At 38.4% G+C, this 26,311-nt stretch overlaps 1 protein-coding gene and 2 long non-coding RNA genes across 8 annotated transcripts in view; 1 reads left to right on the top strand and 2 right to left on the bottom strand.

Moving 5' to 3' along the window:
• Positions 1–26,311, bottom strand: part of KCNIP4 (potassium voltage-gated channel interacting protein 4) — a 1,117,936-nt gene that overhangs the window by 830,370 nt on the left and 261,255 nt on the right. The gene's annotated exons all lie outside the window — the stretch shown is intronic.
• On the bottom strand, positions 8,872–10,574 carry LOC144303279 (uncharacterized). The gene is made up of 2 exons (XR_013370341.1): positions 9,673–10,574; positions 8,872–9,301 (listed from the first exon to the last, which is right to left on the bottom strand). It is a non-coding gene; the product is annotated as an uncharacterized LOC144303279 (long non-coding RNA).
• Positions 9,818–25,460, top strand: LOC144303274 (uncharacterized). 4 transcript variants are annotated; one of them, XR_013370336.1, is made up of 8 exons: positions 9,818–10,241; positions 10,397–10,521; positions 18,518–18,600; positions 18,707–19,104; positions 19,214–19,324; positions 20,975–21,023; positions 23,772–23,908; positions 25,112–25,460. It is a non-coding gene; the product is annotated as an uncharacterized LOC144303274 (long non-coding RNA). The 4 variants fall into 4 exon arrangements; XR_013370335.1 differs by lacking the exon at positions 25,112–25,460 and adding an exon at positions 24,530–25,103; XR_013370333.1 differs by lacking the exon at positions 25,112–25,460 and having other exon boundaries at positions 9,821–10,241; positions 23,772–25,103.

Here is a 26,311-nt window from a genome sequence, read left to right as displayed (position 1 = left end):
TTTTTTCTCTTATCCTGATCCAAATATGAGAGCAATATGATTGTTTATGGAGGGTGGATGGGTAAGTTTGGTACCTACCATGGACCTTTACTCTCTGCTTATCTTCTACCATAATCCTTATTTTATTTTATTTCTCCAAAAGATCTAGTCTTATAGATAATTCTTAAGAAGTGGACAGCTGGGTAAAATACTCACCAAGAGAGGAAAATGGGAGTTCACAGTGCACATCACAGAAAAGAACAAATAGTCAAATTCCTCTTTGAGATTTCACTTCCAGTGCTGAGTATCCCATGTTTTCCTGCCAGCTATTCATCTCTCCTCCCTCTTCTTCTACATAGGGTATAGACTAAAAGTGTTTTGCTCAACATTCAGCCAAGCCCCAGGTTTGTGTATCCCACTCATTTTTTTTTTATGTATCATGTGCTACCAATTATTATGCACGATAATTTAAATATGCAAAAGAGTGGTAAGATCTTGTATGAATCTGCTACATTTCAGAGAGCTAAGATTCTGAAATTGTGTGGGGCTCTTAAGAAACTCTGTAATAGATCTTCAACTTTGTTTTACTAACTTATTTTATCTAAATTCAATTAGTTAACCTATAGGGTATCATTCGTTTCAGATATAGATTTCAATAATTCATCAGTTGTGTATAACACCCAGGGCTCAACACAGATGCCCTCCTTGATGCCCATTACTCAGTTATTCAATCCCTCACCATCCCCCCTCCCATATCCCTAGGTTTGTTTCCTATAGTTAAGAGTCTCTTATGGTTTGTCTCCCTCCCAAAGTAAGATTTTGTCTTACTTTATTTTTCCCTCCCTTCACCTATGATCCTCTGTTTTGTTTCTTAAATTCCACATATGAGAGAAACCATACAATAATTCTCTGACTGCTTTATTTCACTCAGCATGATACCCCTAGTTCCATCCACATTGATGTAAATGGTAAAACTACATCCTTTTTGATGGTTGAGTAATATGCCAGTGTGTGTGTGTGTGTGTGTGTGTGTGAGTGTATGTGTGTGTATGTGTGTGTGTGTACTATATCTCCTTTATCCATTCATCCGTTGAAGGACATCTGGTCCATCATATGGTCCTGATGGAAACCATAGCTCTTTCCATGGTTTGGTTATTGTGGACATTGTTGCTATAAACATTGGGATGCAGGTGCTCCTGTGGATCACAACATTTGTATCCTTTGGGTAGATCCCTAGTAGTGCAATTGCTGAGTCGTAAGGTAGTTCTATTTTTAACTTCTTGAGGAACCTCCACACTGCTTTCCAGAGTAGCTGCACCAGCTTGCATTCCCACCAATAGTGCAAGAGGGCTCCCCCTTCTTCACATTTTCATCAACATTTGCTGTTTCTTGTCTTGTTAACTTTAGACATTCTGACTGGTGTGAGGTGCTATCCCATTGTATGTGTTGATTTATATTTCTCTGATACCAAGTGATATGGAGCATTTTTTCATATGTCTGTTGTCCTCAATATTTATACCTTATGGGAGGTGCAGTCTACACAGATGGTTATACCTTGCCTGAAGTGGATAGGATTAGCAGACACACCTCCCATATTCCCAGGTTCTGAAACACACAGAGACATTCACCCAGTGGTTCACATCAATTTCAAACATGAAGAGTAGCAATTAGAGACAAATTCATTGACACTACAAATTGGTTGAAAAGCTGTCAACACCTTGCTTGACCTATAGACCATTTCAAAAGGAAGTCATTGGGTGTTATTCTATATGTTGGCAAATTGAACACCAATAAAAAATAAATTTATTTAAAAAAAATTAAAAATAAATAAATAAATGAATAAATAAATAAATAAATAAATATAAAAAATAAAAATAAAATAAAAAAAGGAAGTCATGGTAATCATGCATTGTCCTAACTGAGCAGTAGCAAAGTAAGCCCATCTAGAAATGGGAAATTGTCATACATACCACATTTATTTTCCAGGCACATCACAGTAAGTCAAATATTTATTCATTAGGTTATGCTGTGATTTTAAATTCCCTTGTGTTTCTTCAATGACATATACTTCCTTCCTCCTGATTAAACACTTTATGGAATGCTACTTTCATTGTAATTAATATACTCTAGCTTTTGTTCAGTATTGACTTGATAATGGTTTAACATTCTCAATCAATTTCAATGCAAGATAAAGAATAGAAGGTTGAAGCCTCCCTCCTGCACCTCCTGGCTGTATGTCTTACACTTAAGACTGAAGCACTTTAGCTTGTAGGTGATCAGTTCTCTAACTCACATTTATTTTTGAATGGCCATTGGGTATATTGGGCAAATAGTTGTCAACAGGTCTGTGAATGACCTGGAGGAAAAGCATTAGAAAAGAAAGATCATACAAAGGATATTAGTACCTTAGCCACATGCACGGTGCTAATTTTTTACTATCTTTTTTATAGTTATGTGAGTGATAAGTAGGTAGTATGTACAACTGTCATATTGGAGCCAAAATTTAATAGAAATTTACACTCAACATAAATATGCTAAGTGCCTACAAGCATTCAGCCTATTATACTATGTACTGAGAACATGAGGAAGAGATGAAAATCAGAAAGAAATATCACAAAGTGTGACAACTGCAATATAATATATGTTCAAAGTAGTATCTGTCTTGTGAGGTAAAAGAATCATGGAAAGAATGAAATGTCATATAAGCTAGTTTCCCTACATCCAAGATGTTTTCAATCGTATGTTACAGGACTGTTTCCTTATCAATAATGCAAAAGGGAATCCCCACACTGTTTGGGCCTTAACAATTCCTTCCCAGGCTAAGATTTTATGATTACTTATCAACTATTTTTGTGGTCACAGGACCTTGTGGAAATGCCTCTGTTTTTCTGCAGGTAAGATAAAGATAGTCCTTCTTACTTGTACCCTTGTAATGTGACATTTTTCTTCAACTGCACTTTGTGAAATTTTTTATACCACTCTGAACTAGAGTGTTGAATCAATTGTGGGAATGTGCTGAATGTCCATCTATAAAGGGAAACAAGATTAACGACCTCTAAATGTGAATGGGCACAAGCAATTTACAAGAGTGAGTGAGGGTCATATTTTATCCCAGGCAGGTGCCTTATTCCAACTTTGAAAACAGGAAAAATGCACACAATCACAAATCTTCAGCCTTTCTATCCTCATGCAAGACCACTGTGTGTTCAGGATGAATGATGCCTACTATGTTTTAATCTTGAACTCAATCTTCATATGTTAATGAAGACCAAAAAAGAATGCTAAAGTACTCCATGAATCAGAAACCAACAGAAAAAGCATTTTCCTTCTGAACCCACACCACAGGGTCTCTACTTCACTCAGCAAGAAAAGGGGCATCAAATTGTATTGCTCGCTATGCAGAAAACCCTTAAGTGCATGGTCTACTCATTTTGCATTTTCCTGAATTTTCTTTCACCTTAGACTTTGTCCTTGTTCCACTGAACTGTGACTTCTAATCAGTGCATCATATGGTGTTTACTTTTGTCTTTTTGGTACTCCTAGTAGGGGGTGTTAGAAGGTATGTGAATGGGAAGATGCTGGTAAAATCCTTCTAGAACACATCATAAGGTAACAAAAGAACCCACACTTATTCCTATGATATTGGGTTCCCCTATTCCTCACCTTGGTGATAATGACCCCTAGGATAGATTGCGCAAAACCCATTCTAGGACCAACTAAATGACCTGTGTGAGTTTACATATGCACATTTGAGGTCAAGGAAGAAGAGTTAGATATTTGGAATCAAAGTCAAGGTGTATTAGCCATCTATCGATGCATAACAAATTCTCTAAAACTTAGTAGCTTAAGACAGCATTGATTTATTATCTTGGTTTCCATTGGTCAGGGGTTCAGAGACAGAATAACTGTGTTCTCTGCAGATAGTCTCACCAGGCCAAAATTACAGTACCAGCCAGGCTCTCTTCTTATCTGGAGTTTAGGGTCCTTTTGCCACTCATGTGGTTGTAAGGAAACTTAATTCCTCGCCGTTTTAAGGCTGAGGTCTCTATTCCTTTGCTGGTTGTTAGCATGGGGCCACTCTCAGCAGCTGGAGGCCATCCATGGTTCCTTCTCATGTGCCCCCTCCTCTACCCTCAAATCTACTATGGAGACTCTCCCTTTTGTTAAATCCTTTTCTCATTGTGAACCTCTGTTGCTAGGAAGAACCTTGCCCTTTTAAGGGTTGGCCTGATTGTCATGCCTACTGAGCAAAATCTCCTTTCTTAAAGTTAACTGTGCCAGATAACAAAACCTAATTATGGGAGTGATATTGTGATATCACATCATCATCACAGATCCCTCTCACAGTCAATGGGAGGATGTTATACAGGGTGTGGGTCTTTGGGGGATCATCTTAGAATTCTGTCTACCACGTAAGGTATTGAGGACAATATAATGAAACCAAAGCCTGAGCCAAGACATGTAAACTATTATCTCCAGGATGGCTGTCCAGAAAAGGCAGCAAGAGGGCATGTCTGGAAAGAGAGAGCAATGATGAATAAATCTTAGTTAAGTTTAGGGGTTAAAATGGGATTTTTTGATAAAGGAATGGCATAGTGAAACATACTTTATTTTATAATATTAAGAGAAATATGAATATTTGTAACTTCCCATTCCCTAACTGAAAAGATTCTAGGACAGTGTCCTTCTGTGCTATTGGGTAACCAAGCTAAAGCCAGCCAATACTGGGTAAGGCAACTTACAAAATACGATGAATGCTGAATGAGTTAAAGGTTCTACACCATTGGCAACATCCAGAGAAAGTTCTGGAGATTTAAGAAAACAACAGCCAAACAAATAGCCAGAAGAAGCATTCTCAGTATCCTCAGTATTGACTGCAGATGAAGAGAATGCTAGTGGTAGACTGTGTTTGAATTTCACCTCGCTAACTTCCTGGCTATTTGACCTTGGGAAAGTTATCCAACTTCATTTTTGCCTCGCATAGCTTGGTTGTAAATAGGAGGACAGAAGGATATCAGGTTGATTTGATTTTAAATGCCTGTCAGAGCTATATGAAGAAATATCAGCCATTATTATCATCAGGTATTCATATTCCTCATAATACTACCCAGAACTGAAGTTTGTATATCGTGGCCCTACCACTGATACCTAGAAGTTCCAATGGGTATGCCTCCGTCATAGCATTCTGTAGTTATGTGCTTGTCCATCCATCTAATCTTCTGGGTAGCAAATTTTCTTTTCTTTTCCCTTTTTTTAAAAATGTTTTTGTATTTTTAAAGTACTTGCTATACCGAACATGGGGCTTGAACTCACAACCGCGAGATCAAGTCACATGTTCTACTGATTGAGCCAGCCACGTGCCCCAGGGTGTAGGTTTCCTCAAGGATAGACAGTTGTGCCTCTCACTGATCTATAAATCAACAGACCTGTGGTAGATACCTTATACCTATGCATTGCTTGAGTATCCTATATGCATAAGTGGTAAATTGCTTCTGCAGTATGGGTTTTCAGTTACGGTAGACACTGCCAGCCACCTGATTTACATTTATGCTTCTTACTAACTGAATAGAGATTTTGTTTGAAGGAGCAGTATGCAAGGCTCAACGATCCACAGTCCCTTGTGGTACAGTCCTGTCCAAAAGACAAAGGGGGACACAGCTGGTACTTTCCTGACGGGAATGAGGATATGAGTTAGGAGACGGAGCAGCCATTCTGTGACTTTGAGGCATACCACTAAGAATAGCAGTGTGGAAAGACATAAGGAATCTGGGATATTAAGGACATGAGCATCACTGTGTAATACAGGGCACCTCTGACCTCCTGATACGTGAGGAAAATAAATGCCTAACTGATTAAGCTACAACAGTCAGATTTCTGTTAAATCCAGCCAGGTGCATGTTTTAACTGATACATCAGTTTATTCAGCACTGAAGGCCAAAGATCACCCAAAAGCTTGCAGAATACAGTTAATCCATATTAATGCCATCCCTCTGCCACTTGATGATATGTAATTGGATATAGCATCACTGTACAAATAACTAAAGGGGGGTGAGAGGAAGCACACAAGGAGAATAATGCTGAAGGATGTGCTTAAGCATAACTTCGAGCAACGTGGAGCAATCACCCATTGCTGGGCAACAGAAAGAGGTTTCAACTGAGCATCTCATTTTGCATATGATGCACCATATAATCCAATCAGCCCGCTACGGAAAGGGAGACCACAAACAGAAAAGTGTAAGCACGGCTACAGGCCTCAGCAGAATAAAAGAGAGAGAAATAGTCTATAAAATCATCAAGCATTAGCTTTTTTAGGCGAATACACGCACGAGTGCACACATGCACCTACGTATCGCAGCGTCTACGCATGCATTGGGATATACACGTTAGCCTGCTTCTCACTGAAATTCAGAGTATCATTGCTATTAAAAACACAGAACTGGGGCAAAATGTCTGAGTGGGAATTCCACTTCTGCAGCTTAATAGCTATGTGTTCTCATCTGTGGGCCTCGCTTTTTGCATTTGAAAAATCGTGATAGCAGAATCTATGCACAGGATTATTATCAGGAACCTACGAGTTACTTACTGGGAAGTACCCAGGATAGGGCTCAGCACAGAGTTGGATAATCTTATTTTTCCGATGCTACAGACGTAAATGTGCTCTCGGTTGTGCACGTATAGAATAATGGCTTTAGAGACACATCTCTTTCTATACAGGTAAATGGAAAACCTATTGTGCTGATGAATGCTAGTTTACATGTTGCAAATCCTTAGGAATTTTATAAAGTGCCGGCGGCATCAACTACAACAGCTACCACATATTGAATATTTACTAGGTGCTGGGCTGTACTTAATGCTTTACTCGTATTACCTTGTTGAGTCCTCAGAGCCCCCAAATAATGTAGCATTATTGCAAGTCCCATAAAAAATAGCAACATATAAAAAATAGTGAAAGGGATTATAGGGGAAAAGAGAGAAAATGAGTGGGAAAACTCAGAGAGGGAGACAAAACATGAGAGACTCCTAACCCTGGGAAACGAACAGGGGGTAGCAGAAGGGGAGGTGGGCAGGGGTATGGGGCAGCTGGGTGACAGGCACTGAGGGGGGCACTGGATGGGATGAGCACTGGGTGTTATGCTATATGTGGGCAAATTGAACTCCAATAAAAATATATTTAAAAAATTAGCAACTTGTCCTCGGTAACAAAACAAGTAAATGGAGGAACTCGAATTAGAATCCAAATCCAATTCTCTCAGTCTCCAGAGCTAAATTTTTGTGCTTGATGCTGTTATTTTTACCTTTGCACTATTTATCAACTTAGATGTCATGCCATAACTGAAAAGATAAAAAATATCCACACTTAGGATCCTTGAATAAGTTTCTATTAATACAGGGCAATACACTTGAGCTAATTTCTACAAAGCAATTCCTTATTTACCATTAATCTCTTTTATTTATGACCTAGAATAGAAACGTTTGGAAAAATCTTAGAACAGAGTATAGCAAGTGTTAAAATATAAGACCTCGAATTCTTTGTTCAACCAGATGCTGCATAAACCACTACTTTCTGCCCATTCACATGAGAAATGGTCAATGTATAGGGAAAGGATCCAAAATGAAACTTAATAAACTTCTCCATTATATACATGCCCCCTTCCAAACCCAGCTGCCTCAGAGCATGAGAGTGAGCCACCTTGTTTGCTATCTGCTGAGTATGCTCTTTACTAATTGTCAATTTAATTGCCTTAATCGTGTGCCTAGTGCAAGGGCACTTAGTCAGAAGGATGCATCTGAAATCCATTACACACTCCACTCCCGATAGTGTGTATCCTGGGATAGAGCCACATCACCCAAGAGAAAGGGGTGTGTTTTGTTTTTCTGATCAAAAGGAAGGAGTGATTCTTCTAGCAAACACCTTGCATCCATAGCTATGCCAACTTGTCCAACCATCACCCCAAGTACCTGGGGAAACAGGTGGTATCTAGTGGGTCCTAAATAAATGTCTGATTGAAATTTTTTTAAAAAATGGGAAAACTGGACTACAAAAGGAGTAAAGGGAAAATGACTCTTCTCCCGTCTTTTCCTTCCCGCACATTGCACGGTTCAGGGTTGATGCTACATCCCAGGATGCCCTCACCCATAATATCTCTGCAATGTCATAAAATGAAAGGCCCGGGGCCTAATGTACTATTCCATTCAGAATGCACAAGTAGACGTGTGCCGCATAAGAACAAGATTAGACCCCATGTGGGCTCTCTTTTGCATAATAAAATCCCACATGTTAAAACGCAGATTTATTTTAAGCCCTGGAAGTGCTGACCATATGCCTCAGTGGCTGAGGAGATGGCTACTTAATAGATAATCTGCAATGCAAGCCAAAGAACTAATCATGGCCATCTGATCATTGTGCCCCATCAAAAGCCAGCAATGAGGAGCTAGGGAACAGAGCCAGAGACTGCCGAGGCATCTCATGGGCACGGAGAAAGTCGGAGCTGAAAGGAACAGGGAGATAAGTGAACATCTCCCCCACCCTAACAAAAATAACAACATAACAATGATAATAGTACAGCTTCATTACTGTGGGCTTGCTTTGAAATATCCAATTCGCTATGCTACCCCTGCAATCTTGTGTGTCCCTTCTCACTGGGGAAGTGGATGAGGACACTGATACCTCCGAAGGGCAGGATGTTTTCCAAAATCTGCACCCTAAACTGCCAGGTCTCTACTTTAGGTCTGTTGTCAGTTCAAATTTGTGACCACTATCCTGCAGAACATGGCACATCACAGATGCTCTACACCTATTTGTTGAATAAGCGTAAAGCACATTGAAATCATTTTTTTTGTCATTACATGAATTTAACAGATCACAGTGCATAACTTTTAGTCCCAGGCAAGTTTTCTTTAAAATGCATTTATTATTGTCAATAGAACAGTTTTAAAATGTTCTGGGGATTTCTCTGCCATTTCATTAGCTTGGAGGGGTTGCTTCGCTCTTTATTAATGACCTTGAGTTATGAGCCAGCCTGTGTGTCATGGAACTCCTTAGTCTCTGTGTTCATTTGATGGGGAGACTGTAGACAGTGGCTTTCTCTATGACGTGGCTCACACATGGAAATGTGTAGCCTCACAGTAATGGAGGCTGGAAGTCTAAGATCAAGGCATCAGCAGGGTTGGATCCTTCTGAGGGCTGTGAAGGAGAATCTGTCCCAAGCTTCTCCTCTACCTGATGGTGGTTTGCTGGAGATCTTCAGCGTTCCTTGACTTACAGATGCATGACCCCTCTCTCTATGCTCATTTCCACATGGTGCACCTGTCCAGAGGTCCCCTTTCAATCAGGACACCAGTCACATTAGACAAGGGACCCAGCCTACACTAGTAGGACCTCATCTAAGCTAATTACACCTGAAAAACCCTATTTCCAAATAAGGGCACATTGTGATCTTAGGACTTCAACATAAGATGTGAGGGAGACCCAATTCAATCCACAACAGTTTTCGTATCTGCCTTTGTGTAAGCTCCTCTCCACACTTAGAACACTTGCCCACCCTCTCATGTTCTTTTTAATTAGTTAATTAACCACACTCAGGTCATCCTTACTATTTCTCTTCTTAAAGAAGCATTTCCTAACCCAGCTCAACAAATGTCAGCTAGCATTATGAATAATAATACGAATAATAGCAGATGAATATGACTCACACGGAACAGTCAGGCAGCAGTGGTAGAAAGCACTACTGAGTCTTTCAAGCCTGTTCCGCAATTGTTTGCTTTTTTAGTTCTCTAACAACATTTTTATCTTTTTTTGTTGTTGTTATTGAAGAAAATTTGGTCTGCTCCTGAGTGTGGGGTTGTTACCTGTATTGGTTTATTGTTTTCTGGGTGCATACTCAGTCATGATAACAGATCTACAGGTCTGGTGTCATCACAATGACTCCCCTTCTACATTCTACCCCTTGTGACTGATCCAAGGCAAGACAAAAACATATCTAAGCCAAGTTTCTTCATCTCTAAAGTCAGAATACAATTCTCAGGTTGATGTGACATTGACAGATCTACGTGGCATAGCTCTTGATTCATGACATGTACACAGGTACATGTCAATCATCATAATTAGAATTATTGTCATTGTACAAAATTAAGATTATTTTTTTTCAAAATTAAGATTATTAATGTTTATCCTGGTCTACATAGCCAAGAGTAAAAAAAAGGCATATCTTTTGGACCTATCTACAACATGAAAATGACTCTGAGTGAGGATCTTTCTATAGGTCAGTATATGAGCTTTTCTGCAAAGGGCTTATGGAATCTACTGGCATCCATTGGAATCTTTTTTTTTTTTTTTATTTGCCTTTGCCTGTAATTTAATGTTTGATGAATCTATGGCACAATGTTATTAAATTTTTTATCAATTATCTTTGAACAGAATCTTAAGATACATAAGCATACAGATAAATATTGAAAACAAGGGAAATCTTACAACTACCCCATAAACTTTCCAGAAGCAAACATTGAAAGATTCAACACAGAAGCACTTTACTTCTAGGGGAGGTAAGTGGATGGCTTATTAAAGTTGAAGAACTCACCACTCTATTGTAAGTGATGTGACCTGCACTCTACTATATACAGGAAGACATAATAAAGCTCAAATCTATAAAAATAAGATCTACATAATGCATATTCCCTAATACAACATACTTTGGTCTTGGGGGGGTTGGCAGCCCAGGGTCATGAGCAGGAGAATGAGGGAAATTGCCTGAGCGTATTGGCCTGTGACCTCTGCCTTTCTTGTGAAATCACAGAACTGGTCTAAATCTTCCCTGCTGCTTAAGGACTTTAATGATTCTGTAAGTGTTCTCCAATAAGTGGTTGGTAATGCAAAAGAATTACAACAGTCAGTTTGCAAATGTATCCTCCTTTCGAAACTGAATTAGTAAATAGACCAAAGTCTCTCAAAATAATATATTTTTTATGCAGCAGCTCACAGAGTAGTCCATTGATTATTAGATTAGCCTCACAAATTTCACCTCAAATCTATCTGAAAAAAATTTTGCTTTAGCAGCTCTGCAATCAATTGGGTGGCTTAATAGAATGCAGAGTGAGTATAAGAAATGGAATAAAGCCTATATAGTTAACTCTTCATTTCAGTGGGGAAAAAAGTAACTAAGATATAAAAAATGTTTTGGATGCTGTCTTTTAATATGAAAGCAAGTGAAAAAGGGAATTAATGAACCCGACATTGCAGCCTGGACTGATATATATGGCAAATTACTTCTTAAAAGACTTTAAAAATACTGCTGACTTAATGTTAAGTCAAATTTAAGATTCCTTGAAGCTTGAAGATTTCATCAGTATGGTATGCTAGAAGTTCATTATAACATTTATTATAAAAATGTGGGTTTTTTAAAATACTCCATTGCATCTTTTACAAATCCATTTAATTGGTTTGATAGCTAAAGAAACATAAAATGGAGTTATTTAAAATATAACTCAAATGGATAGGAAAGATAATGACATATTTATGTTCCAAAGTGTGATCATATCTCATCTTCCTGAGCTGACAATACCAATGAGAATAGAAAATGTCTTTTCAGCAAACAATGATCACCAGAACCAGTAATTGAATGATTCATTGATTGATTCATTCACTCATTGATTTATTTAACCAGCTATATATATATATATATAATATACACGCACACACACACAACAAACTTCTGAGAAAGCTAAGATGTTATATCCTTAGGAAGCCAGGTATCTTATTACACTTTACACTCAGCTGAGAAAATTGCATGCAAAAAAAAAAAAAAAAAGAAAAGAAAATTGCATGCAGTTGGAACTCAAAAACTGGTTATGGAAGAGATAAAGTACTATATTTTCTTTAAACTCTGGGGATATGTGTATGATTGGCATTTTAGTGCACATATTTATTCTACTGGAGCTTCTCACTATCTAATCGTAGAAGAAAGAAGGTAAGAATAAAAGACAAGTTGGTATTTTAGATCTATTGAATTGAAAAATAATTTAAAAATATATATATATTTAAAACCTGAGTCCTGGCCAAAATTTGTTTCCCAACACTTTGGACCACCACCTTTATTTTATTCCATTTTTTTTTAAATAGAAGTTTATTTAAAAAAAAAAAAAACTTGATTTTTTTTTTTTTTTTTTAGAGCAGCTTTAGGTTCGCAGCAAAATTGAGGGGAAAGTACAGAGACTTCCCACATAAACTCCTGCCTCCCCTCTCCCTACCTATCCTCCTCCATTATCAACATTCCCCATGAGAGTGGTATATTTGTTACCACTAATGAACTTACACGTACACACAATCACCCAAAGTCCATGGTTTACATTACAATTCACTCTTGGTGTACACCCTATGGGTTTGGATGACTGTATAATGACATGTATCCATCATTATGGTGTCATACAGAGTATTTTTACTGCCCTAAAAAATCTGCTGTGCTCGTCTCTTCATCCCTCCCCTCCCCTTCCCCCATATCCCTGGTAACCACCCATCTTTTCAATGTCTCTGGATTTTTGCCTTTTCCAGACTTTCATACTGCTGTCATCAGACAGTCTCTAACATTTTTCAGATTGGTTTCTTTAACTTAGTAACATGCACTTAAGCTTTCTCTGTGAATTTTCACAGGCTTAATAGCTCATTGCTTTTTAGCCCTCAAAAACATACCATTGTCTGGATGTACCATAGTTCATTTATCCCTTTACCTACCAAGTGACTTCTTGGTTACTTCCAAGTTTTGGCATTAATAAAGCTGCTAAAAACATTAAGGTAAAGATTTCTGTCTAGATACAAGTTTTTAACTCCTTCAGGTAAATACCAAGGAACATGATTGCTGGATCATATGGTCAATACATGTTTACAGTGTTGTAAGAAACAACCTGACTGCCTTCTAGAGTGGCTGCTACCACTCTGCATTCTCACCAGTGGGGAATCAGAGTTCTTATTGCTTAACATTCTCAAAGCACATGATGTTGTCAGAGTTCTGGATTTCAGCCATTCTAATAGTGTATAGTGCTGTTTGTTTTAACTTACATCTCCCTGATGACATATGATGTAGAGTAACATTTCATATATTTATTTGCCATTTGTATATCTTCTTATTTGTTTGTTTGTTTGGAAGAGGGAGAGGGAGGAGGTGATGGGGAGAGGGAGGGAGAATCTTAAGCAGGCTCCATGCCCAGTGCAGAACCTGACACAGGGCTCGATCTCAGAACCCTGAGGTCATAACCTGACTCAAAATCAAGTGTCAGATGCTTAACCCACTGAGTCACCCAAAGGCCCCCCCATTTGTATATCTTCTTTGTTGAGGTTATCTTTTGTGGATTTTGGCTCTTTTACTATTCTTTATTTTCTTTCAAAGATTTTATTCATGAGAGACACACAGAGAGACAGAGGCGGAGACTTAGGCAGAGGGAGAATCAGGCCCCCTGCAGATCCCTGAGATCATGACCTGAGCCAAAGGCAGACACTCAACTGTTGAGCCACCCAGGTGCCCTTTTTCTTTTTTTCTTTTTTTTTTTTTTTCAGGTGCGCTTTTTCAATCAGGTTTTTGTTTCCTTACTGTTGAGTTTTAAGATTTCTTTGCAAATTTTGGATATTAAGTCATTTTTAAAAATCTTACTAAGGATCTCTTATATCTTCATTTGGTCCTAGTAGAGCTAAAAAGATGAATCTTCCACAAATATGATTCTGATCATGCATTAATATTAATGCACCTTATTAGTTTTTATATAAAATAACAGACTCCTCTGCTGGTTTTCAAACCCATCCCATTTTTATCCTCATTTCTCCTTCTCACCCTTAACTTCCATTACTTTGGTACATCAAATAAACCTGGGCTAGTTTTCTCAGCTGGATGTTTGGATAATAACTGCTACATTTTAGGTCCTTCTCTGAGGATTAAGGAAAATGAAAACTGTGGCATAGCAGTAGGTACTCAATAAATCACAGTGATTCATTATTGTTATCATTGAGTCTCCATGCAGAAAGAGTATGGTTCCTATGACACAAGAAAGCTTGATTTCAAATCCTAAATTACTTGCCAGCTCCTTGTTTTCAGACAGGTTAATTCATCTCCTTAGGCTCTGGCTTCTTTATTTATAAAGTGGTAAGAATAGATGATGGACTGATAAAAGGATGACATTAGATTAATTGATGAGAGTAATCTAGCTAAAAGCACCAAGAGAGTTTGTTGCCTTTCTCGTTCATTCTATATATACTCTATACTCTAACTTCAGGCTAATCACCATGTGTTTATTATATTTGTTATATCAATTTTTTTCTCAGGCTAATCCTTCAACTAGCACTCTTATAGTTCCATCTGTCAGTATTTTACCCATCCTATAAGGCTCAGTTCAAATGTTTGCCTCATTAAAAGTTCTAGGATTTTTCCAAGAAATATCCTTCTTGGGCAGCCTGGGTGGCCCAGCAGTTTAGCGCTGCCTTCAGTCCAGGGCCTGACCCTGGAGACCTGGGATCAAGTCCCACGTCGGGCTCCCTGCATGGAGCCTGCTTCTCCCTCTGCCTGTGTCTCTCTCTCTCTCTCTCTGTGTGTCTGTCATGAATAAATAGATAAATAATCTGTTTTTTTTTAAAAAAAGAACTATCCTTCTTATCCTTTATATCCCTCATATTATACCAAAGATGACATTGTTATATATTCTCCTTGTTTTCATCCACCTCTTCCCTTATGTACACTGTAAGCTGTAAGAGGCAGAGAGAGATACATTATTCCCCTACATGCCTCTTAAATTGGTTACCCCAGTGCCGCGCACACAAGAAAAATTCAATAAACCTTGGTTAAATGAACTTCACTAAGATTTGTCTATACTTTCTGGACTCTATAATAAACCCCTTACTTCCCACTTTAAGGTCATTTCTGCATTTAGGACCATTTTACATCAAGTAGAACATATGACATATCTAGTTTTCTATTGACCTACCCATACATCTTTTCAAATTTGCCCTGAAGATGTGGGATCATGGGTCGTCGCAGAGGATGGCCAGCGATCAGAGTAAGCATGGCTCGGGGGAATTTTATGAGTGGACTAGCATACTCCATTCCTGGACAAACAAAACATACAAACAAACAATCACAGTAGAACTAAAAAGACACCAATGTCATTTTGGACATGGAGGTCAGAGTTGGCGCATAGGAGATGGGGTTCTTCGTCCACCCACCACTCTGACTTGTTAAAGCTGTCCCTAATCAGAGGTCTAAAGAAGGTCGATTCTTGAAACTTAGCTGCATTTCCCACTCCTGGCTGCAGTGATGAAACTCTCATTTCTATACCATTGTCACTTTCCCATTTGCATTGCACCCAATTCCTGCCTTTCCTATGAGGACCCTGTGACTAACCAAATTGACCCAAAGCTACTAATACACGTACAGACCCAAACTCCTCTCCTGACTCCAACATCCACCCTCCGTCTAGTATACCACACTCAAAAGACTCTCTTTATCCTTGATTTTTCCACTGATATCCCTGAAATATTGAGAAGCAAATGACAAAAGAAAAAAATAATAAAATAAAATAAAAAAATAAAATAAAATAGATATGCAATCGTCTTTAGCTAGTGCCAAAAACAGGGAAAAATAAACAATCTTGGTGTGATAAATGACCAAAAGCTTTTGTTTCTCAAGGGGGCGGGGAGAACACATTAGGTCTAAACCGAGTAAGGACAGCTGTCCAGCTACGGGGAGAATGCTCAGTTCCTGGTGAGGGGGGGACACAACCCAACCCAAGTAGTTTGCAGGCACTTCAAAAGGAGGGTTGAGGCCAAAGCTCCCCTTCAGAAATCTGTCAGGGCTTCCTCTCACCACCTGGACCAATGGATATTAGCTGGACCGCCACTGTTTCTGGTATTTTAAACAAACTGTCACCTTCATCCTGAAGTTTAAAGAACAGAAAGCAGAGTTGGGAATGCCTTGAGGCATTTCTGGCCCTACAGCCCTCTTGAGCTTGCGGAGATATTGACATTTGTTATATTTTTGTTAAAACCTTTTCCAGTAATGGAAAATATAGCTTCTCTTTATTTTTACATAGTCATTTTTCAAAAATTTTTGTCCGTAAAGAATTTCCAAAGTTACATGGTTTACTATCTGATTACACATTTCTCCTCCCACAATCCACAAAAGATCTCCTTCCCTGCCCACCGACACCACAGAATAGAATAAAGGTTGCCCGCCGGCCTGAAAAAGAGGATACCATAACATCTGCCTACAAATTGATTTGCTAAACAGCACTGGGAACCTGTCTCCCGATATAAATGTGGCATTATGTAATCCACCCAGAAAAATGATAACAGCACAAAAGCAGCATTAATTAGGACCCTATTTCTTTCTACTTAGGCCTCCTACATAACATTATCTTCATGTAATTTTGGTTTGTGGTCTAAAATACTTGTTTCTATATAAAAATGATTGTAACAGCTTTGCAATTACATATGTTCACTCTAAAAACCCACAGATCCTGTACAAAGAACTAACAGAAGGATTAAATATTAACCAAGGAAAAGATTCAGGCTGGTATTGCACAGATAAATGTTTATTACATCTGGAAAAAGCCAGGAGGAATAGGAGAAAGGTTATACCAACATCCTCTAGTACTTTCTATTTTCTAATAGGAAACTTAAACAGTAACTCTAATAATTTGTTCCTAGGGCTCAAAAGAGAAAATCAAACATAAAGTCGATACGTTTTACATTGGTAATTTAAACCCACCAAAAAGAAGAGATATTGACTATTTTCTTTTTAATGTTGCTATCATAGCTATTTACCCAGAAAATGTTTCACAACAGTCTCATTTGGGGGCAGGCAAGTGGACGCAGGTTAAGACCCCAGAGTGAGGGCTATTTGAGAATTATCAGGGCAGAGGGGAAAGCAATTATTGTCAACAAAACATAGAAAATAATTTCAAAGCGGTTTTTAAACTGTTCATGTAGCCCTTGCCAGTGGTTTCTAACTCACTTTAAGTCTCGACGCTTTTGAGAAAAGAAAGTGTACACAGGTGACATTAAAGCGCATATCAAGCTGGCTGCCACCTTTTTTAAAATCCCTTTTTTTGCAAAGTGTACAGATGGAGTTTTGATAATAGTCTCCTGACTATGAAAAGCTGACCCCGGTGCACAACGGGGGTATGAGGGGAGGGGAGGGAAGAAGAGTTGGGGAGCATTGTGCTGGTGAATGCCTCTGTCTGTTCAGAGGCCAGTGAGATTAAATAAAGTCTATTTTACCTGTGTTCTGCATGCCTTCAAAGGCATAAGATTGGTCTTATAACTAGCTTCTGGGTGTTGCAAATTGACCCACATGGGCCTGGAACCTGTGATCACGATCTTGCTTGTCCCAAGGCCTAATGCCTTTGCCGTGAGTATAGCATTGCGTCATTTCTGAAAGTGAAAGTTCCCTTAGAACCCACTAACCTCCCGCCAGGCACTTGTGCATACTTTGTGGCGGTCTCTAACCAAATCTATTCTAGAAAAGCCTAACGTCTAACATATCGAAGTCCCTTTTAAGATACACTTAGATAGCTTCTGAAATCTTGTTCCCACACCACCACCACTATGTAGGTAAGAAATCCAAGGCGCAGAAATCAGAGCTAGGATTCAAGCCCAGGTCTTCTGAGTTCACATCCGTTGCTGGTGCTTCTGAAGTGCACGATGGTTCTGTGCACCAGTTACAACTAAACTACCCTATGAACGCTTTTCAGCAGGTGTATGTGTCAATGAAAACAGAAGCAACCAAAAGAAATACTCCATAGCCTAGTCCTTAAACAGGACTAAAGAAATTAGGAAACTGAGAAAGTATTTATTATGAAAATACATTTAAGCCAAATAAATATTTCTATTTATCGTTATTTGCAAGCTGAAAATGGCTGATGGTAAGAAAAATTTGGATGTGGGTCTAGCTGCCTAGGGAAGCATCTAGCAGAGTCATTAAAAGCATTAAACTCTAGGGTCAGACACCTCAGCTCATCGTTTAGCTTAGTTATTTACTAGCTATGTGGCCACAGGCAGGTTACTAAATTCCCTTGGTAACAGTTGCTTCCCAGAGACACATATAAGAGACTAAAAAACAACATTCATAAGTTCTCTGCTCCTTTATCTAACCGTGTCATCTATAACACACTAGGGATTGATTTCATTTTTGGATTTACCATACTGTGAAGATGTGCATTCGATTTTATTGCATTGTTCCTATGTTAAAATTTTTACTTTGTTTCACATATAATTTTAAACTCGCCATAATTTTAATTTTATGAATTTATTTAGTATTATTTGATTTTTAATATTCTGAAGCCTGAAGGAAAAAAAAAAAAAGACACGCCTTGGCACTCCAGACCTTGGAACGTCCTGACTTAAATTCATTGATGTTTCATTTCTTTATATATAATATGACGGGCTATTAATGCACACCACTGTACTTTTTGGTAAAGGTTAAATAAAATAGCATATATAAAGACGCAGCATGGTGCCTGACATATTGTGGACCCTCAAGCAATTATTGCTGTTATCATTTTACAGAAAGGAAAAAATCATTCTTTTTAAGATGTACTCCTGGTCCTCTCATCATTGAGCATATATTCCCCAAGTTCAGGAAAGGGACGGTAAGTGAATATTTTATAAACCTCCGTAGAAGTCTTCCATGTCCAGAGCCTCTCTGGATTAGATGGAAGATTTGTTCTCATTAACTTTTTTTTTTTTCTTCAATAGTAGGGATAGTGGGCAGAGAAGCCACTAAAGACAGAACTAGGCATTAAAGATGACACCATGTATGGGACTGAGAATGCCACACAAGTGGTACCCAGCTATAAACCTAGCTCCTAAACCAACAGCAGACATGGAAAGAAGCCAGGAAAAGCTGAGTAATGGCCACTATTCTCTTCACTGAAAGCCCCCTGCCCCCATATTTTAAATAAACATACCCTGCTTCTTTGTAGAAGCCAATCAACACGAATGCCAAAAACCTAAGTCATGCCTCTAAGAAGACTGCAGATGGAAAGTTCAAACAGGGTATCCGCATGACAAGTAGGCACATAGCCGGATGGCCCTGCGTACAGTGGAATTTCTTTTAGGAGCATTCCACAGTGCTGTCTGCAGTGGGCGAGAAGGTAAATCATAAAGGCATCCCAGCCATTTTGCAAAACTCACACCGATGCTCCAAACGATGCTGGAAGCAGAAGACCCTCATTACCCAGGTCTTCCATTTCCTACTTGCAGGCTCAGCTGCAGCCAACTGCATACGTCCCTGGAAATCTTCATTCTTATGCTGACAACACATGAAGTCCCTTTTGGTCTTTTGTCATTTTGAATTATTGTGGATGGAGAAAGGTAAAAACTAATTTTAATATAGTAAAACATAGGAAGAGATACATTTGCTAAAAATGTACAAAGTAGGGGCACCTGAGTGACTCCATTGATTAAGCGTCTGCCTTTGGCTCAGGTCATGATCCTGGGGTCTTAGGATCGAGCCCCATGTTGGGCTCCTAGCTGGGTGGGGAGTCTGCTTGTCTCCCTTTTCCTCTGCCCTTCCCCTCACTTGCGTTCCCTCTCTCACACACACACACAAATAAAATATTTTTAAAATTTTGCATAATAAAGATTTATTAATATCAAATAGATTTATTAATATCAAAACAATCATCGACTAAATCCTCTGTATTTTCTTTGGCGCCATTTCGCTCCACGCGTTTCTCTGAGTGTACAGATCCTGCTGTTGCTCCTGCCTATAGAAGAATATTACATTCCTTTCAAACATTTTATTTCAAACATTCTCTCAAAATAAAAGATAACCTTTGAAAGGGAATGCATAAAAATAAAATTGGAATGTCTCAGCTTTGTTACTTTTTTAAGATGAGAGCATAATGCACTTACTGAGGTAACACTGCCTCTCTGTGATTTAGAGGAACAGCTTGATGATAAAATATACAGTACTTTGTCCATAATAACTTTTGTTTTTTGTGGGTTTTTTAATGTCATCAATTGAGCTGGATCTTTACCTCATTAGAGCCTTTCCCAGTGCATCATTGCAACAGATCATCTCTCCACATTACTGTATCCATTATCTATAGAGCAAGTTCATCCAATTTCCCCAGCAGTTTATGAGAAAAAAAAACAAATAAAAAAAGCCTACTTTCCCATATATCAGTGTGATTTATGCCAGTGTTAAAGCCCAAGCATTTGTATTTTCTCTGGCTCTTCTATTTGCCTAACATATGAAGTAGCAAAGTTAATATTCCTCTGAAAAACTCTGCTCTGGTCTCTACTGATTTGAACATAAAGTTCAAAAGGAGATTGTATCTTATAAAGACTCTAAGCTTACTGCATTAAATTAACAATACTAATCTCTGTGTTTCACATGGTACTTACTCAGAGCAGTTTTATAGACATTAAGTGAAAATGCCAAAGCTGTCTTTTAGATAAAAGGCATTAGCGGAAACTCCTCTAGACATTCCTTCAGGTCTTTTTAAAGGATATTCTTCAGCTAGTTGTAGTCAATAAGGAGTTGAGGGAGAGGTGCTCAAAATAGATTTTTCTCCACTATTTTTCCTCAACTCCAGACTTTTCTGAACCCCACTGAGTAGGGAGACATAAAAAGAGAAGGCAGGAGTGTGACAAGAAGAAGGAAAAATGGACAACCACTCGTAAATGTAAAACAAAAACCAAAGAAACAAACAAACAAACAAAAAAACACAAAGCAAACATGATCATCATCATGCCAAATCGGAGGGAAACAAGACAACTGTATCATTACAAAATCCAGTTACAGTCCCCTGGTGTACCCATCCCTCAAGGAAACACTTGAGGAGGAAAGGGTCAAAGTCAACCCCAAACCCAAACAATTCAAGACGGTAGGACAATAAAGGCGAAAGCTACAGAAAGCCTCCATGATTCTACAGCCCTGTTTTAGTCTGTTTGAAATTTCATAACAAAATACCACAGACTGTGAGCCTGATGAAAACAAATATTTATTTCTCACAGTTCTCTGAAGTCCAGGACTATGGCGCCAGCAGACTGGGTGCGGCAGCTGGTGAGAGCTCACTTCCTGGTACCTCCCATGAAGGGTGCTAGGGACCTCTCTAGGATCTCTGTTTTTTTTTTTTTTTCGTTATTGTTGTTTGTTCGTTTGTTTTTAAAGATTTTATTTATTTATTCATGAGAGACACAGAGAGAGATGCAGAGACAGAGGCAGAGGGAGAAGCAGGCTCCATGCAGGGAGCCTGATGTGGGACTCGATCCCAGGATCCCAGGATCACGATCTGAGCCAAAGGCAGACAATCAACTGCTGAGCCACCCAGTCACCCCATCTAGGATCTCTTTTATAAAGAGAATTAATCCCATCCATAAGGGCCCCATCTTAGTGACCTACACACACCCCAAAGGACCCACCTCCTACTACCATCACACTGGGCATCAGGATTGCAACATGAATTTGGCCAGGGGTAGAGAGTTGGGGGGTTGGTGTGGACACAAACAAACCACAGTCAGGTCTTTTATTTTTTAAGATTTTATTTATTTATTCATGAAAGACACAGAGAGAGGGGCAGAGACACAGACAGAGGGAGAAGCAGGCTCCCTGCGGGGATCCTGATGCAGGACTTGATCCCAAGACCCCAGGATCATGACTTGAGCCAAACTCAGATGCTCAACCACTGAGCCCCCCAGGTGCCCCAGACCACTGCTAGATCTTAACAAAATTCCTGCTCATCTCACTTTAGTTCTTAAATCGACCTTTACACACTTGTCTATGGTTTGGTATATATTCCTTTGCAGCCCCAACCACCTCTAATCTATATTTCACCTGTTTTTAAATTCAGAAACCTTCTATTGAAAATCTACTATATGCTCAGCTATGATTAAAGACATAGCATATGTCTTTATGTAATTATTACCCTTATTGGGCTCAGAGTCTTGGGGTAGGGGCGTGCGAGGGAGGACACGGGAGAAAGAGTAAGGGTAGACTATCACAGTAACGCTGTGATAGGAATCTGCATGAGGTACTCTGCAAATCCACTCAAAGACAACATACCCAAGATGTAATTTTGTGTTTTTATATTAAAATTTCAAACCCATGATGACTATGTGCCACGGCACAGATAAGTCTTGTTCCACAGAAAAAATGAGATAAAAATGATCGCTTCCTTATTCCATAAGCTGATGGTCTCCACAGTGGGCATGGAATAAGGTATGGGAAGAAAATACTATAAACGATTATGACTAATGCTTTTATTTATTTTTTTAGAGAGCATTAAGTTGCATTAACTCTTAATGAACACATTGACTGCATGTCACTAAAGCACAGAAGTACTCAGTGGAAGGAAAGAAATTGCTATCGTCTCACAGGCTATGCAGGGAGGCACCCACACACACTCGTTCACACGCAACACACCGCAACATCTAGTCTGTGTGTACCCGGCTAGGTAGACTGATAGAGCACACTGTGTGGGGCTACCCTATTCCAACTCACTTTCACAAAAGAGATAATAGAAACAGTTGATTCGTAAAAACAAACCTTGGATTATGGATAATACTTATAATGCTGGCAGAGATCAAGAACATAGCAGAGGTGACTCTTCTTATCCTTGGCAGGCCTTGGTTTCAATCAAGTGACAGGCAAAGGAAATGATATATTCAGATCAGAAATAAATGAACTTCTAACGATGTGAAATTATCAAGGTGCTATCAGGTTTCATAGTTACATTCTGTATCTTAAAGATGAACTTCACCCTATACATGTTTTTTTTAAAGATTTTATTTATTTATTCATGAGAGACACAGGCAGAGGCTCTGAGAAGCAGGCTCCATGCAGGGAGCCGGACGTAGGACTCGATCCCAGGACCCCAGGGTCATGACCTGAGCCGAGGGCAGACATTCAACCCCTGAACCAAGCAGGTGCCCCCACCCTATATGTATTATGTGGACCTTTAACAATTGCTAATATTAAGGCACAGATAAGAGCGAAAATACACATTATGATTCAGTAAGCAGGAGGTTTGATGTGCTGCTTCTATATTGGTATACATGTGTGTGCAATAACTTTTTCAACCATTGAAAGTACACAATCCTTATTATATAAACTAAGTTTGGAACTGAAGTATTAAGAAAGAGAAAAGTAAAATCAAGATTTTCAAAAATAATTGAGAAGATATAATCATATCGTTCTTGCTAAAGTTATTAGGGGTATCTTGTTATACATAAGAAGACGACATATTTTACTCTGATATTTTAATACGAAAACATCTGAATTTTGTTAATTAGTAAAAATGTTTAGATGTTTATTTTATATCCACTTCACTATTTCACATGTTAATATTTGTATGTGTTATGATTTGTACAAGATTTTGACAGAGTATGTGTATGATTTATAAATAAACACATATTAAGGAGTATGTGCTGTCTGTCTATATCTATTTCAATATATATTCTTTAACTTGAAAGGCAGAAATCAGAAGTGTAATAACCATTATTGCTGATCATAGTGAACCACTTCAGGCAGGAGTCAAATCTGTGTTCTACTGTCTCCATGTGGGATTAGAGAAAGGGCCTGGGAATCATAAATAACCTGCTTGCAAGAGGTTGAGTGGTTACACAATTTGTCAAAACATGTCTAAAATCAGTCTATTTATTGATTTAATTAAATCCATTAAATTATAAATTAAAGGACAATGCAACTAAAGAAGATACTACATTTCAAAAATAAGCAGTGCTAGTTCTAAAATATTAAGCAGAAGCATGGTCTAAATAACATTAACCTTTTTTTTTTTTTTTTTTTTTTGAGGAATCTGCCTCAGTCAACTAATCCTTAAGAGCTGAAGAAGAACACGTTTCTCAGATTAATTCAGAGACTGTGGAGAGAAGGGTTATGAAATCTGCTAATCTTATTGGATTTGGGAGCCAATGTCCAGTCGGGAGCTAGTAAAGTCTATTTTTTTCATACATACACACGCATGCATATGTCACTAAGGCAGAGAAGTGTATGTACACTCTACGTGCATACACACCTCTACCTACCTGTGTATCTCTCTATTGCTTGAGCACCTGCATTATGTCAGGATTTACTGACATTTTATTTCATGTCATCGTTTTAACATGAACTCCTAAGCAAGTACCACTATTGTACTTACTATGAGGCAAATATGACTTGAAGCCCTTTCTATATTACTCATTTAATTCTCATAATAGCACCTTGAGATAAAGGCTTTCACTGTCTCCATCTTACAAGGAGATGAAGTTTCTTCAGATGAAGAAACTGAGGCATAGAGAGATTAAATCCCACAGTTACACAGGTCTTGGTTGCAAAACCAGGTTTTGCATTTAGGCAGTCTGGTCCCGATTCTTGCCCACTACGCTCTTCACTGAGGAGGGAAGCATGAATCAGAAAGGTCAACTTTCATATGCATTTATATCATTTTACTTTTACTCCATTACCATCATCTTTTGCCAAGCAGGTAACTTTTCATGAACCTAAACCCCACAGTTGAAAAGCATGTAGGGTGAAATCTCCTCCTTTTTTTTTTTTTTTTTTTTTAATTCCAGGTTACAGAAAAAGGATCTATTTGAGGAAAGATGGAGATTTTTTTTCAAAGTAAACTGCATGTGCTGTCACTGTGAAAATTATAGCTGTACCTTAAAAGATAGTAAACTTCTCATGACCACCTTATTTTAAATAATTCTTAAATGTAAATCCTCTAATCCTTCATGATAGCATTTGCCTATGCTGAAATACCTGTTAGTTTTTTGTAAAATATGCATAACTGATAAGATTCTATCTTACTGATTGGTAGAAAAATAATACCCTCACTTAGGATTTGTGACCAATCTGAACAAGTCACACATCTGAAATGGGATGAGAATCAACACATCAGATGTATTTCTGAATGTTTAACTGTAACATCTCCATTAAATTTGGAGAAGAAAATCTATCATATTTAATTTAAATTTTGCACCTGGACTCCATCTGATAAAATAAATACACAGAATCTTATGAATGAAAAGTTTTTAACATTTTTTAGTAGTTTCTTATGTTTTCCACTGGTTTATTCATTCTTTTTCTTTTAACAAAAATGAAGTAAAAATGGGTAATTCAGTGTCATTTTGTTTTTACTCTGTTTCCTACAGGTCATATTCAGAACTGACTAAGCACCATAAGTGTTCAACAGATTTTGATCTTATTTTTATCACATGCCTCATAAAACTGATTTAGAAACCTAAAAATGTGTCACTAAAATATTGAATTATGAACAGTCAGAGCTTATTGAATTTCCCAAATCTAACGAGAATGGTTAGCTATGAAAGCAAACAAATATTCTTCAAATGTAGCCACATTTGAAGAATGTAGCCTACATTAAGGCATTCTTATGGGGATCTAGAAGATCCTGAACTGCCGTGATAGAGACCACACTGATGTTTTCAAAAGCCAATGGCCTGTCTTTGAAAGATTCTTCCTTCTGCATGGATGTCTGACATTATTCCCATCAAAAGTGACTTGGATCTACTTTAGAATTATAAGGGATGTCAAATAAATGTAGAGAAAATTCCTACCACTGGTATAGGAGAATTATTATCTACATGGACATCCTTTCTGCATTCTCTCTGCTTCACAGAATCTTCATCACATTCCAACTGTCAGCAGAATCCAGTTCTTCCCTTGACTCTACTGCATCATTTTCTCTATTAATGTTTCTATATGATTTGTGGATCCCTTTCTGCTATTATGACTCAGAAGTAGGGGTGTTAGGATGCTTGGAGCTCCAAACCAGAGCACCAGCTTGAAAGCTATGCTCCAAGGCACACGTTGGGGGCAGAAACAAAATCCTACTGGCTTACAAGAGTGAGTATTCATTTTAAAGGTCTAATGAAAAAAAAAATAATAAAGGTCTAATGATTCTCAGGAAGAAAATTAGATGCCTATAAAATTGAATGATCCCCTAGCAATGCCCCCTTTGACTCAAAGGTCATATTTCAAGCAAATACATTCCCCTGGAGCCTAGTCCTGAAACTTGAAGTAAAGGAAACAAATCCTCCTGAACAGGGAGCTTTATGCACTAAGCTATGTACTTCCCAGACCCTCTCTGAGAGCTTGATTGATGCTTCCTTAATACACAAAGCAGGGATACAACCGATCTCATTTAAGATACAAGCTCGGTAACACATATGCCCTGTGATCATTCCTTAACCCCTGTCAATTTTGGTTTCCTCCTTTGAGAGGGGGAAAAGAAATACCCATTCCCAGACCTGCTGGGGATTTTAGTCAAGGTAATAATCTTCTGGTCATAATTTACTTTTCACCTGGTGGGGGGAGGTCAGTGTGTATTAAAT

Source organism: Canis aureus, chromosome 2 (genome assembly GCF_053574225.1).
Source record: "Canis aureus isolate CA01 chromosome 2, VMU_Caureus_v.1.0, whole genome shotgun sequence".
NCBI classification, from domain to species: Eukaryota; Metazoa; Chordata; class Mammalia; order Carnivora; family Canidae; genus Canis; species Canis aureus.
Note: the sequence above shows the minus strand (reverse complement) of the source record. Positions and strands in the feature narration are given on the sequence as shown.